This window comes from Doryrhamphus excisus, chromosome 19 (assembly GCF_030265055.1).
Source record: "Doryrhamphus excisus isolate RoL2022-K1 chromosome 19, RoL_Dexc_1.0, whole genome shotgun sequence".
Taxonomy (NCBI): domain Eukaryota; kingdom Metazoa; phylum Chordata; class Actinopteri; order Syngnathiformes; family Syngnathidae; genus Doryrhamphus; species Doryrhamphus excisus.
The window spans coordinates 2,222,257-2,237,762 of NC_080484.1; the positions used below are offsets into that span (position 1 = coordinate 2,222,257).

The window sequence follows — 15,506 nt, forward strand, 5'->3', positions numbered from 1 at the left end:
GTTTACGAAATAATGGTATAATCCAAATTACAATAATATAAAATATGCTAAATAATAATAATAGGACAAATAATATAAAAAATAACTAACTAGAAAAAAATATACCACTTTTAAGAAGGCAAGTATATTTAAAATAAAATTTTAAATAATATATTAATATCATTAAAAATATATACTTTATATCATATAAACATCTTATACTGCATCTTAATATAAGATTCATATAATAGAAATAATATTTTCATAGTAAAAAAAAGAACAAAATAATAATGATAATGAACACAAAATATATATAGTATATTATACATACTATACTACAATATTTGAGACGGCAAGTAAATTAAAAATAAGGTGATACAGTAATAAAAAAAGACTGTATATCATAAAAATCTTATACTGCAACTTAATATAAAATTCATATAATAGAAATCATAATTTCATAGTAATAAAAAATAAGACAAAATAATAATGATGAATACAAAATATATATAATATATATACTGTACTATATACTATACTACAATATTTGAGAACGCAAGTAAATTTAAAATAAGGCGATACAGTAATAAAAAATAGACTGTGTATCATATAAAAATCTTAAAAATAATCTTAAAAATCAACATAAAATATAAATATAATTTAATAATGATAGATATACAAATAAAAAGAAGAAACTATGTATTTAAAAAGATCAAAATCATATGTAATATTTTTCAAAAGGCAATACCAAAAGAACTTAAGTCACTTAAGGCACATTACTGCCACCTACAGGACTGGAGTGGAACAGTATTACAATCACACCCACAAAGACATTTTTATTTTTTTATTTTAAAATTAAAATTTTAAATAAATTATTTGAAATAAAATATTTCAAAAATAAAGCCAAATATTAATGTCAAAATCGAACAAGAATAATGTCATAACATTAAAATGACACCACTTTAGTAGCAGAAAGTTAGACTTTTTTCTACTACGTATGATGTACTGAACACTAAAAATTATCCATCCTTTTTTTTAAAATTAATATTTATCCTTTTTTTCATCAATTTATGACTTTTTTATCATGAATTTATCACTTTCTCAACATCTCAGATTTTTGCCCCCAAATGTGGTCTTAATAATCGGTCATAAGAAACAAACAAAACAATTAATAAAGTAATACAATTAATTTCTGGGGTGAAAATTAGTGTGGGAAAAAATTAAAATGTTACCAAAATAACATGAAAAAATTATGAAAATTAAGTGATAATTATGGGAAGAGCATTTACTGTATGATAAATAAGTTTAAATAGGTGGAAATGGCCAAAAGAGCTGTAATCTTATAAGAAGAAAGTCAAAATATTAAAAGAAAAAAAGAGAATAAGATGGGAATATGATGAAAAAAATTTTTTTTTTCAACCTAATATAAAATTAGGTTGTGGAAAAAAAAAATAATATAAAAAAATTTTTAAAAAATTAATATTAAGGGATTTTGTAAATATAGGAAGATTAAAATTTAAAAAAAGAAATGTGAGAGTAGGAAGACGAGTCTGTTCCATCCTGATGATCTGCCGAGGTTGTCGGTGGACTGGCTGGTCCACTCCTCCACAGCGCAAATCTTTGACAACACCTGATAGCGACACAAAGGCGATCAAACAGTTAATGGCGTTTACACAGGCCAAAAAGAGTCGCACCGTTTGTGTGTTTGCCGGGTGCGGCGCCCGCGGTGCAGGAATGCTGCGTTTGCGTGTCAATCATTCACCTGCGGATACGCGTGACGTCATCACTTTTTACAGTCGCTGGAGACGACCACCATGTATCCCGCTGGATTTGAGCATCGGGTCTCTGTACTTGCTTCCTGTCGCTCACCTTGAAGAGTCTCGCACTTTGAATTGCGCTCATAAATAAATTTCGTGTCGTGTCGGTGACACTTTTTTTTTGTGGAAAAAGTGCTTAAAAAAGACTTAAGTACATTTTTTCCACTTTTTTTTGCTTTGTTTTTTTTTTTTAAAGACTTAAGCACTTTTTCCACAAAAGAAAATTTTCAAAATAAAATCTTGGTCTTGATTTTATTTTTTTCCACTTTTTTTTGCTTTGTTTTTTTATTTTAAGACTTAAGCATTTTTTCCACAAAAGAACATTTTCAAAATAAAATATTGATTTTATTTTGAAAATTATATTTTGTGGAAAAATTAATAAAATAAAAATCAAGTAAAAATCAAATAAAATGAAGACCAAGATTTTATTTTGAATGTTTTCTTTTGTGGGAAAAGTGCTTATGTCTTTAAAAAAAAAAACAAAGCAAAAAGCAAAGCAAAATAAAATCTTTAAAAAAGTCTTTAAAAAACTAAGTGTTTTTTTTTTAAGACTTAAGTGCTTAAGTCTTAATTTTAAGACTTAAGTGCTTAAGTCTAAAAAAAAGTTTTTTTTTAAGACTTAAGCATTTTTTCCACAAAAGAAAATTTTCAAAATAAAATCTTGGTCTTGATTTTATTTTTTTCCACTTTTTTTTGCTTTGTTTTTTTATTTTAAGACTTAAGCATTTTTTCCACAAAAGAACATTTTCAAAATAAAATATTGATTTTATTTTGAAAATTATATTTTGTGGAAAAATTAATAAAATAAAAATCAAGTAAAAATCAAATAAAATGAAGACCAAGATTTTATTTTGAATATTTTCTTTTGTGGGAAAAGTGCTTATGTCTTTAAAAAAAAACAAAGCAAAAAGCAAAGCAAAATAAAATCTTTAAAAAAGTCTTAAAAAAACTAAGTTTTTTTTTTTAAGACTTAAGTCTTAATTTTAAGACTTAAGTGCTTAAGTCTTAAAAAAAGTTTTTTTTTTTAAGACTTAAGCACTTTTTCCACAAAAGAAAATTTTCAAAATAAAATCTTGGTCATTTTATTTTGAAAATTTTCTTTTGTGGAAAAAGTGCTTAAGTCTTAAAAAAAACAAAGCAAAAAAAGTGGAAAAAATGTACTTATCTAATGAGATGTTTTGTTCTCCACCTTCATCGTCTGTACTTGCTTCCTGTCGCTCACCTTGAAGTGTCTCGCACTTTGAATTGCGCTCATAAATAAATTTCGTGTCGTGTCGGTGACACTTTTTTTTTGTGGAAAAAGTGCTTAAAAAAGACTTAAGTACATTTTTTCCACTTTTTTTTGCTTTGTTTTTTTTTTTAAAGACTTAAGCACTTTTTCCACAAAAGAACATTTTCAAAATAAAATATTGATTTTATTTTGAAAATTATATTTTGTGGAAAAATTTATAAAATAAAAATCAAGTAAAAATCAAATAAAATGAAGACCAAGATTTTATTTTGAATATTTTCTTTTGTGGGAAAAGTGCTTATGTCTTTAAAAAAAAACAAAGCAAAAAGCAAAGCAAAATAAAATCTTTAAAAAAGTCTTAAAAAAACTAAGGTTTTTTTTTTAAGACTTAAGTGCTTAAGTCTTAATTTTAAGACTTAAGTGCTTAAGTCTTTAAAAAAGTTTTTTTTTAAGACTTAAGCACTTTTTCCACAAAAGAAAATTTTCAAAATAAAATCTTGGTCTTGATTTTATTTTGAAATTTTTCTTTTGTGGAAAAAGTGCTTAAGTCTTAAAAAAAACAAAGCAAAAAAAGTGGAAAAAATGTACTTATCTAATTAGATGTTTTGTTCTCCACCTTCATCGTCTGTACTTGCTTCCTGTCGCTCACCTTGAAGAGTCTCGCACTTTGAATTGCGCTCATAAATAAATTTTGTGTCGTGTCGGTGACACTTGAAAAGCAAACGCCCCCCCCGCCGCCGCCCAACAAACGGAAAGCCAAGAAAAGATGCCGCTCGTCTCCTCGCCATCCGCCGCCGGTTCCGTCTGATTCCGTCGGCGAGAGCGTGTCATTTTCTCATTAAGCTCCCGACGGCGGTTAGCGCGGGGGCCCTGACCTCAGACGTCTGTGCCTCAATCAGCCCGCTTAGCCCGCTTGATCGGCGCCATGGAAATCAGCATCATATACATAATTCATACACCTTCACCTCGCCGCTTTAATGTAAGCACTCCACGGCTGAGTGAGCCCGATGAGCCTTTCATCCACGCACTTTGTCCCATTAGCGACGCTTACTTGGCGGGATTACGCAAAAAAACGACATCATTTATACTAAACTTTGTGGACTTTGTGGACTTTGTAGCGTTACAGTCCACCGGTATAGGGGCCAACGGGAGCACCAGACTCACTTTGTAGCCATGACCGTTACTGCCACCCACAGGGCTGGAGTGGAACATCACTCATGTCTAGCATTCTTTGCTATTTTAGTTTGCAATAACAAAGATAAAAACAAATCAAGGAGCAATCAAATATATAATAATAATAAAAATATGAGGATTTTTATAGTTTTGCTTTGTTATTTTTTAAGACTTAAGCACTTTTTCCACAAAAGAAAATTTTCATTTTTGTGGAAAAAGTGCTTAAGTTTTAAAAAACAAACAAATAAATAAACAATAAAATAATAAACAAAATAAAATCAAGACCAATTTTGAAAATTTTCTTTTGTGGAAAAAGTGACTTAAAAAGACTTAAGTACATTTTTTCCACTTTTTTTTGCTTTGTTTTTTAAAGACTTAAGCACTTTTTCCACAAAAGAAAATTTTCAAAATTAAATCTTGGTCTTGATTTTATTTTAAATTTTCTTTTTGTGGAAAAAGTGCTTAAGTCTTAAAAAGACTTAAGTACATTTTTTCCACTTTAAAAAAAAAACACCTTTGTTTGCAAAATAAAATCTTGGTCTTGATTTTATTTTGAACATTTTTGTGGAAAAAGTGCTTAAGTCTTAAAAAAAACAAAGGTTATTTTTAGACTTAAGTGCTTAAGTCCTAAAAGACTTAAGCACTTAAGTCTTAAAAGACTTAAGCACTTAAGTCTAAAAAAAAACATTTGTTTTTTTAAGACTTAAGCACTTTTTCCACAAAAATGTTCAAAATAAAATCAAGACCAAGATTTTATTTTGCTTTGCTTTTTGCTTTGTTTTTTTTAAGACTTAAGCACTTTTCCCACAAAAGAAAATTTTCAAAATAAAATCAAGACCAAGATTTTATTTTGAAAATTTTCAAAAAAGTGCTTAAGTCTTAAAATAAAACAAAGCAAAAAAAGTGGAAAAAATTTACTTATCTAATTAGATGTTTTGTTCTCCACCTTCATCGTCTGTACATTACAAAGAAAATATTATTATTGACTTCATAATGCGCATTGCTGCCACCTGCAGGACTGGAGTGCAACAGCACTATCAAGTCATCGGTTATGCTTGGCTATTTTTATCCTGCTTGAGTGAGTTTTAAAGTGAATTTAAGGATATATTTTGTGTGCCGATTTTGGGAAGGGTAAACTATTTTTTTTAGATCTTTTTTCTGACTTTTTTTAAATAAAAAAAAAAAAAATTAAATAATGAAGAAAAACATGAAAAATTGTCACTGCATCAGAATTGGCATAAAAAATTGCAAATTAAGCAAAAAATATTTTTAAAACAAAGTAAAAAAAATATATAACAAAGACACAAATACATATATATTCAGTAAAAGTTATTTTTTTCAACAAAATAATTTGATTTTTAAGTTTGAATTAGCTTACATGTTTTTATTTTTGCAAGGGTTTTCAAAAACCAAAACGAAATTCAAAGACCTCGTCTCCTTGAACTTTTCCAAGGAGCGTCAAACACGGGACATTGAAAGGCGGAAAGACGTTTTATTCTCTGATGAGAAAAAAAAATGTAACCTTGACGGTTACCGACATGACAAGGAGATCCCACCTGAGATGTTTTATACCCGTCACAGTGGAGGGGGGGGGTCGATTCCGAACATTTGGAGAGTTTTGTGTCATGTTTTTCAGCGACGGTCTTCAACTTTTGATCATCTGATAAACAACTTATTTCACTTAATTGTTATTTTTGTCCCGCCCCCGCCTCTACTTTAAACCTCATTATGATCCAAAATTAAAAAAAAAAAAAAAAAAGACGGTAAACATTAGCCAGCAACCTTTATACTGTCTTTTTCATTAGGGAGTGAACAATGTAATGAAATGGAACAAGAGGCAAGCTACAATCGAAAATAAGGTCGGAAAAGGCGTAATAATTTCCGCCTTCCTGACCATGCCCCTTTTCTAAATGCCAAATACTGTTTCATAGCTGTCCCGGGAAATGCCTGTAAGTTACCAATTTTTTTTTCTCCTAAATTTACGACTTTATTCTGGAAATCTGACATTATTTTAATAAATGTAACAGGCATTGCCTGGGACAGCTGTGAAGAGGCAGGACGTAATATAATAAACGTAATATTTCAAACTTATGACTTTATTCCCATAAATTTATGATTTTTACAATTTTTATTAATTTTTTCTTGTAGATTTATGACTTTAAATTTACAAGTTTTATTCCCATAAATTTATAGCTTTTTTTCTTGAATATTTTGGACTTTTTTCGTGTACATTTTTGTTTGTTTTTGAGTGATAATAATAATAAAAAATTATATGTGTCCAAATAAGTCCAATTTTTTGGGGAAAAAAAAGCTCCCCACTTCAGCTTATGCGATACCATTTATCACCATTGGGGGGTGGGGTCACACCAAAATGTTGGGAGCATCCTGGCACCCAGTTTGAGACGAGCAAATCATTAAGTACACCCACACAAGAGCTGCCTTTATGTTTATTAAGTTGTATATATATATATATATATATTTGTTTTTAATGTGCTGCTTGCAAAATATGAAATATAATAGCAGTCACAACCTTTCGTGTCTGTTAATTAATTAATTAGCATGATAAGCCAAGTTATAGTTATGGGGCCAATTTGATTATGTATCGAATTATATATATCAGGGGTCTCAAACACGCGGCCCGCGGTCCAAATGTGGCCCGCAGGACGCAAGTTTGATATGGATGCTGTATGGTATCATGTACCCGAAAAAAAAAATTATTACGTTTGATTCATGTTCATGTTAAAGGTTAAATAACTGTTAATAGTTGTCCTCCCTATCCGTGTGGAAGTGGTAAGTTTTTGGCTATTTAAGTTGAAAGGAAATAACTCGAAGGGCGAGTTAGCATGTGTCTCGAGACCCTGCAGTTGCGCAATATGTTGTACATAAAAAAAAGTATAAATGTGACTATAGTCGTGTTTTGTCATGTCTACAGGGCTCTAATAATGCTTTGTTCATTTTAATATGAATTTTTTTTCCCTATTTTTAATTTTTTTATTTTTGTATTTATTTCTACATTTATTTTTGTATTTATTTTTAATTTTTGAATCTTGTTTTTTATTTTTGTATTTATTTTTAATTTTTGAATCTTGTTTTTTATTTTTGTATTTATTTTTAATTTTTGAATCTTGTTTTTTATTTGTATTTATTTCTACATTTATTTTTGTATTTATTTTTAATTTTTGAATCTTGTTTTTTATTTAAGTATTTATTTCTACATTTATTTTTGTATTTATTTTTAATTTTTGAATCTTGTTTTTTATTTTTGTATTTATTTTTAATTTTTGAATCTTGTTTTTTATTTTTGTATTTATTTCTACATTTATTTTTGTATTTATTTTTAATTTTTAAATCTTGTTTATTTTTGTATTTATTTCTACATTTATTTTTGTATTTATTTTTAATTTTTGAATCTTGTTTTTTACTTTTGTATTTATTTTTAATTTTTGAATCTTGTTTTTTATTTTTGTATTTATTTTTAATATTTGAATCTTGTTTATTTTTGTATTTATTTCTACATTTATTTTTGTATTTATTTTTAATTTTTGAATCTTGTTTTTTTTTGTATTTATTTCTACATTTATTTTTGTATTTATTTTTAATTTTTGAATCTTGTTTATTTTTGTATTTATTTCTACATTTATTTTTGTATTTATTTTTAATTTTTGAATCTTGTTTTTTTACTTTTGTATTTATTTTTAATTTTTGAATCTTGTTTTTTATTTTTGTATTTATTTTTAATTTTTGAATCTTGTTTATTTTTGTATTTATTTCTACATTTATTTTTGTATTTATTTTTAATTTTTGAATCTTGTTTTTTATTTTTGTATTTATTTTTGCTTTTATGTTTAAATATTTATTTATTTATTATTTTGTCAGTTTTTGGTCCTCCATACATGATGGCTGTAGCTAGCATTGCGAGGTGACCCCTTCCTGTTATCTCCATTAACTTCCTCTTGTTGCAGACACATTAGAATTCATTAGCGGCCTACATCCTGATTTTCATCGGCAAACCACGCCGACGTATACGCGCGTGTTCAAGTGGCGACACGCACGCACACCCGCATGCATGGATGTTTGTGCGCGCACGCACGTCCACCACCACCACCACCGCCACCGCCTTCTCTTCCTGCTGCTCCTTGACGTGGTGAGCGCTCCCCACCAGGCGTCTCTTGGCCTCCTCCTTTCATTGCTAAGAAACCATCCATTCTGTGCCAGTAATCAGAGCCGTGCCTCCAGGAGCTCGGCCAAGCCTCTCATCCTCGGCCCGCTCGAGAGCTGCTTTAATTAACCATCGTACCGCAGATGGGATCGATTTTTTTTCTCTCTCTTTCGCTTTCGCTTTCTCTTTCTCCCCACCGCCGCAGCCTCCCTCCTCTTCTCCTCTATCTCTGCCGCTTCCATCCCGTACACGTGCTCCGTAATTGCACTGGAGCCGTGCCAGCCGCCGCCGCCGCTCGGACCGCGGGCCTCTCCTTCGCCGCCTCGCAACCCTTGGCCTCACCTGCTCGATACCTTATTAGCGGCAGGGATCTGGAGAGAGCCGTTGCGGATTAACTAAAGAGACCTGAGATTGATTTCTACCCCCCCCTTTCCTACTCCCCCCTCCTTCCCACAAGATAATATGTAGAGTTTTCCTAGCATGTGTGGTGTGTACTACCTCTATATGTCCATCATCATGTCCTCATTTATTTCTATTGGATGTTGTACTTGAGCGTCTCATGTAAATACTTCCAGAAATGCTCCATGTTCACCTTGCATACTCTTAACTAACACTTGCTTAGGTCCACCTTCTAAGATAAGATGGCTTCTACATCACGTATACACCATGATCCACCTTCTAGATCACGGTATACACCATGATCCACCATCTAGATCCCGGCATACACCATGATTCACCTTCTAGATCTGGGTATACACCATGATTCACCTTCTACATCACGGTATACACCATGATTCACCTTCTAGATCCCGGCATACACCATGATTCACCTTCTAGATCCCGGCATACACCATGATCCACCTTCTAGATCACGGTATACTCCATGATTCACCTTCTAGGTCCCGACATCCACCTTGATTCAACTTCTAGGTCCCGACATCCACCTTGATTCACCTTCTAGATCACGGCATACACCATGATTCACCTTCTAGATCACGGCATACACCATGATCCACCTTCTAGATCCCGGCATACACCATGATTCACCTTCTAGATCCCGGCATACACCATGATCCACCTTCTAGATCACGGTATACTCCATGATTCACCTTCTAGGTCCCGACATCCACCTTGATTCAACTTCTAGGTCCCGACATCCACCTTGATTCACCTTCTAGATCACGGCATACACCATGATTCACCTTCTAGATCACGGCATACACCATGATCCACCTTCTAGATCACGGCATACACCATGATCCACCTTCTAGATCACGGCATACACCATGATTCACCTTCTGGATCCCGGCATCCACCATGATCCACCTTCTACATCACCGTATACACCATGATCCACCTTCTAGATCATGGTATAAACCATGATCCCCCTCTTACATCAAGGTATACACCATGATCCCCCTCTTACATCAAGGTATACACCATGATCCCCCTTCTAGATCCCGGCATCCACCTTGATTCACCTTCTAGATCCCGGCATACACCATGATCCACCTCCTACATCATGGTATACACCATGATCCACCTTCTAGATCCCGGCATTCACCTTTTAGATCCCGGCATACACCATGATCCACCTTCTAGATCCCGGTATACACCATGATCCACCTTCAACATCATGCCATACACCATGATTCGCCTTCTAGATCACACCATACACCATGATCCACCTTCTAGATCATGGCATACACCATAATCCACCTCTTACATCACGGTATACACCATGATCCACCTTCTAGATCCCGGCATTCACCTTTTAGATCCCGGCATACACCATGATCCACCTTCTAGATCCCGGTATACACCATGATCCACCTTCAACATCATGCCATACACCATGATTCACCTTCTAGATCACACCATACACCATGATCCACCTTCTAGATCATGGCATACACCATAATCCACCTCTTACATCACGGTATACACCATGATCCACCTTCTAGATCACGGCATACACCATGATCCACCTTCTAGATCCCGGCATTCACCTTTTAGATCCCGGCATACACCATGATTCACCTTCTGGATCCCGGCATCCACCATGATTCACCTTCTACATCACCGTATACACCATGATCCACCTTCTAGATCATGGTATACACCATGATCCCCCTCTTACATTAAGGTATACACCATGATCCCCCTCTTACATCAAGGTATACACCATGATCCACCTTCTAGATCCCGGCATACACCATGATTCACCTTCTAGATCATGGCATACACCATGATCCACCTTCTAGATCCCGGCATACACCATGATTCACCTTCTAGATCCCGGCATACACCATGATCCACCTTCTAGATCACGTATACACCATGATCCACCTTCTAGATCATGGTATATGTCCGTATGCTCCACTCTCCACATGGTGCCACATGGTGCCACATGGTGCCACATGGTGCCACATGGCGGTATGACAGTGGTCCATTTGAGTGTAAATCTGTATGATCCTATGCTATGACGGCTGTATGCTGTATTGATTATTCATGGCTGCTGCAGCTCGTCTGGACAGAGATTAACATCCATTTCAGAGATGGTTGACTTTCTAAGGTGTGTGTGTGTGTGTGTGTGTGTGTGTGTGTGTGTGTGTGTGTGTGTGTGTGTGTTGGGGTGTGTAGTGTGTGTAGTGTGTGGTGTGTGTCTCCTCAGGATTGCTCTGTAATCACAGGCCTGCCTGCATGGCACATCTCAAGGAGCGGTGTCAGCTGGGCTCTCTTCTGTTTGCTAATAGCGGGGGTGGGGGTAGAGAGAGCGGGTCGCGGCGTGGGGGTCAGGCCCCTCTTTTTCATGTGTGTGTGTGTGTGTGTGTGTGTGTGTGTGTGTATCCCCAGGTACGGCACGCATCGTGGAGAAGAGAGGTGATGCTATTGAATGCTAATAGGGGCCGAGCTGCACTTTTAACTTCCTAATGGCTCTTCTTTTGCTAGCAAACATCTCAGTTAGCCGCATGCTTTCTTTCCAGAAATTGCTAGCTGAGTGTTAGCCATGCTGAAGGTGGCCACAGGTGGCGCTGTGGCGTCAAAGGGTAAACACGGCCATTTTTGCAAAGTAAATATAGTTTCTAATACACAATAACACAAAAACAGGAAGGTTTAGATCAGGGGTGGGCAAACTTTTTCACTCGCGGGCCGCATTAATTTAACAAAATTGACGGGGGGGGGGGATTATGTAGTATTTTACACGTAACAGTCCATTTGTACACGTATATTTTTACACATATTTTACATGTAAGTGTCATGCAATCTGCTATATGTGCACTGTAAAGTGTGTTTCTCAATGTATTATTATTATTATTATTATTGTTATTTTTATTAGAATTATTATTATTATTCGTTATAGTAATGTTATTATATTATTATTATTATTATTATTGTTATTAGAATTATTATTATTATTAGTTATAGTAATGTTATTATATTATTATTAATATTTTGTTATAATAATATTATTACTACCATTATTATATTAATATTATTAACAACAATATTAATATAATAGTAGTATTATTATCATTATTTGTATTACTATTATTGTGCTTGTGCTCCTTTTTCCAGGAGTATTTTGTAATATTACTACCATTATTATATTAATATTATTAACAATATTAATATAATAGTAGTATTATTATCATTATTGACAACATTATTATTATTGTTATTAGAATTAGAATTATTATTATTAGTTATAGTAATGTTATTATATTATTATTATTATTGTGTTATAATAATAATATTACTACCATTATTATATTAATATTATTAACAATATTAATATAATAGTAGTATTATCATTATTGACAACATTATTATTATTGTTGTTATTAGAATTAGAATTATTATATTAGTTATAGTAATGTTAATATATTATTATTATTATTGTTATAATAATAATATTACTACCATTATTATATTAATATTATTAACAACAATATTAATATAATAGTAGTATTATCATTATTGACAACATTATTATTATTATTGTTATTAGAATTAGAATTATTATATTAGTTATAGTAATGTTAATATATTATTATTATTATTGTTATAATAATAATATTACTACCATTATTATATTAATATTATTAACAATATTAATATAATAGTAGTATTATCATTATTGACATTATTATTATTAATATTATTATTATTATTTATAGTAATGTTATTATATTATTATTATTGTGTTATAATAATAATATTACTACCATTATTATATTAATATTAACAACAATATTAATATAATAGTAGTATTATTATCATTATTTGTATTACTATTATTGTGCTTGTGCTCCTTTTTCCAGGAGTATTTTGTAATATTACTACCATTATTATATTAATATTATTAACAACAATATTAATATAATAGTAGTATTATTATCATTATTGACAACATTATTATTATTATTATTATTATTATTATTATTATTATTATTATTATTATTATTATTATTATTATTATTATTATTATTATTATGTGCTTGTGTCCCTTTTTACAGGAGCATTTTGTAACAGACCACATCAAATAACGAAATTTGATGTAAAATTATGAAAATAAAACTTATATTTTACAGTATAAGTATAAGTATATTTTAAGTATATAAGTATATTATTTACAGTATAAGTATATTTTAAATTTACAGTCATAAATCTACAAGAAAAAAGTCATAAATTTATGGGAATAAAGTCATAAATTGAAATATTATGTGTTGTTTCTGTTATTAAAATAATGTGAAATTTCGAGAATAAAGTCGTAAATTTAGGAGAAAAAAAAAATGGTAACTTACAGGCATTTCCCGGGACAGCTATGAAAAGGCGGGACATACAGTATGTGACATTTGGAAAGGGGCGTGGTCAGGAAGGCGGAAATTATTACGACTTTTCCGACCTTACTGTCGTTTGTAGCTTGCCTCTTGTTCCATTGTTCACTAACGAAAAAGACGGTATAAAGGTTGACCGGGCTAGCAACACATTTATCGATTTTAAGAAACTTTGTGCAAAAACGCTTGTTGTTGCACGACGGCAGGTGCACGGGCCCCTTTGTCCGCTCCAGCTGCTGATTTGGGTGGCGTTTGTGTAGCGAGCAAGCGCCGCCCGGGTCCCCGGGCCCAGCTGCCAGACTGAGGCAGGAGAGTCGGGCATCATTGTGGTGTGATTTCCTCCTCTCCTCGCAGATGGAGTGTTTTTGTCAGAGCGAGGGCCACTGTGATTGCCTCTTCGCCACCGGTGTCAGCCCCCCCGGATAATACTGCACCCCCCGCCGCCCCCCCCCAACATCCCCCCCTCCAGGAACAAAACAGGATCAGTGCAATCCATTTTCTTTTTCTTGGGCAAAATGGAATAATTTCAAAGAGACAATCCCTGCGGCTCCCAAAGGCCCACGGAGAATCGGAAAATCAAAAGACAACCATTACGGCACACGGAGGCCGCCCACTTTTCTTGTACCACCGTCATAAACACTTTGCCCGGACCCCGCTAACATGCTAAGCTAAGTACACCCGGGAGCAAATGCAGCAGATTAATCCTGCATTCCTGAAAACCGCGGCGTTGATCGGTGCTCACAAGACTCGTATACAGATATAGTCAGTGGCTATTCCAGGGGTGGGCAAACTACGGCCCGGGGGCCACATCCGGCCCGCCAAGTGTTTGAATACGGCCCCGCCCAATCTTTCCAAAGTATTTCATTTAAACTCAACATACGACCTGGCATCATGGCCGATTTCGTTGTTTGGTTGACATGGTGTATTGTTTACAAAGTGCTCCTGAAAAAAGAGACACAAGCACATAATAATAATAAAAATTATAATAATAATTATTATATTATTATTATAACTATTATGATTGTATTTATTATATTAATGCTAATTATTATATTAATTATATATAATAATATTGTTATATTTGCATATTTTACATAATAATTATTATTTTAATTTTATTGTAATTATTATAATATTTTATTATTTTTAAAATATTTAAATATAAATGTAAAATAATAAATAATAATAGCAGATTGCATGACAATTTTACAGATACAATAATACCAGGTGGACTGGTACGTGTAAAATATATAGTCTGCCCCCCCCCCCCCCCCCCCCCCGGAAATATGTCCACATATTACATGTACTCGTTACGCATCTGGAAAATGACAGCTGCCAGTCAAAATGAGTATGAGTTTATTGCAGTTTTTTATTTACTTTTGGAGGTCAGATGAATGGAAGCCTGTTTCCGCCACTGAAAAAAAATATATATATACCAATGGTAAGTCGAAATAATGACATAAAAAGTTGAAATTCTGAGATAGAAAGTCGAAATTACGAGATAGAATGTCGAAATTATGAGGAAAAAGTCAAAATAATGAGATGAAAAGACCGAAAGTCGAAATGAAATTCTGAGATAGAAAGTCGAAATTACGAGATAGAAAGTTGAAGTTATGAGATATAAAGTCAAAATAACGAGCTAAAAAGTTTAAATAATGAAATAGAAAGTTGAAATAATGAGATAGAAAGTCAAAATAACGAGCTAAAAAGTCGAAATGAGATGGAAAGTCGAAATTACGAGATATAAAGTCAAAATTATGACATAAGAAAGTCGAAAATTATGAGATAGAAAGTCAATATAATGAGCTGAAAAGTCAAAATAATGAGAAAATGTCAAAATTACGAGATAAAAAGTCAAAATCTTGATATAAAGTCAAAATTACGAGATAAGAAAGTCGAAATTATGAGATAGAAAGTCAAAATAACGAGATAAAAAGTCAAAATTACGAGATGTATAGTCAAAATTTTATATAAAGTCAAAATTATGAGATAGAAAGTCAAAATAATGAGCTAAAAAGTCGTAATAATGAGAAAATGTCAAAATGACGAGATAAAAAGTAAACATTTGGATATAAAGTCGAAATTATGAGATAGAAAGTCAAAATTCTGAGATAGAAAGTCAAAATAACGAGATAAAAAGTCCAAATAATGAGCTAAAAAGTCGAAATTTTGATATAAAGTCAAAATTATGAGATAAAAAAGTCAAAATTACGAGATATGAAGTCAAAATTATGAGATAGAAAGTCAAAATAACGAGATAAAAAGTCGAAATCACGGCATATATAGCCAAAATTTTTATATAAAGT

General features: G+C 32.3%; 1 protein-coding gene across 2 annotated transcripts in view; it reads right to left on the reverse strand.

Annotated features, from left to right (window-relative positions):
• Positions 1-993: 993 nt before the first annotated feature.
• Positions 994-15,506, reverse strand: part of mbip (MAP3K12 binding inhibitory protein 1) — a 36,049-nt gene continuing 21,536 nt past the window's right edge. Inside the window, exon 10 of one of the 2 annotated variants that reach the window (XM_058056466.1) lies at positions 994-1,609. The gene's annotated coding sequence lies outside the window, so the exon portion shown is untranslated. Of the gene's footprint in view, positions 1,610-14,590; positions 14,615-15,506 lie in introns of those variants that run through there. The other variant, XM_058056467.1, reaches the window with a different exon arrangement.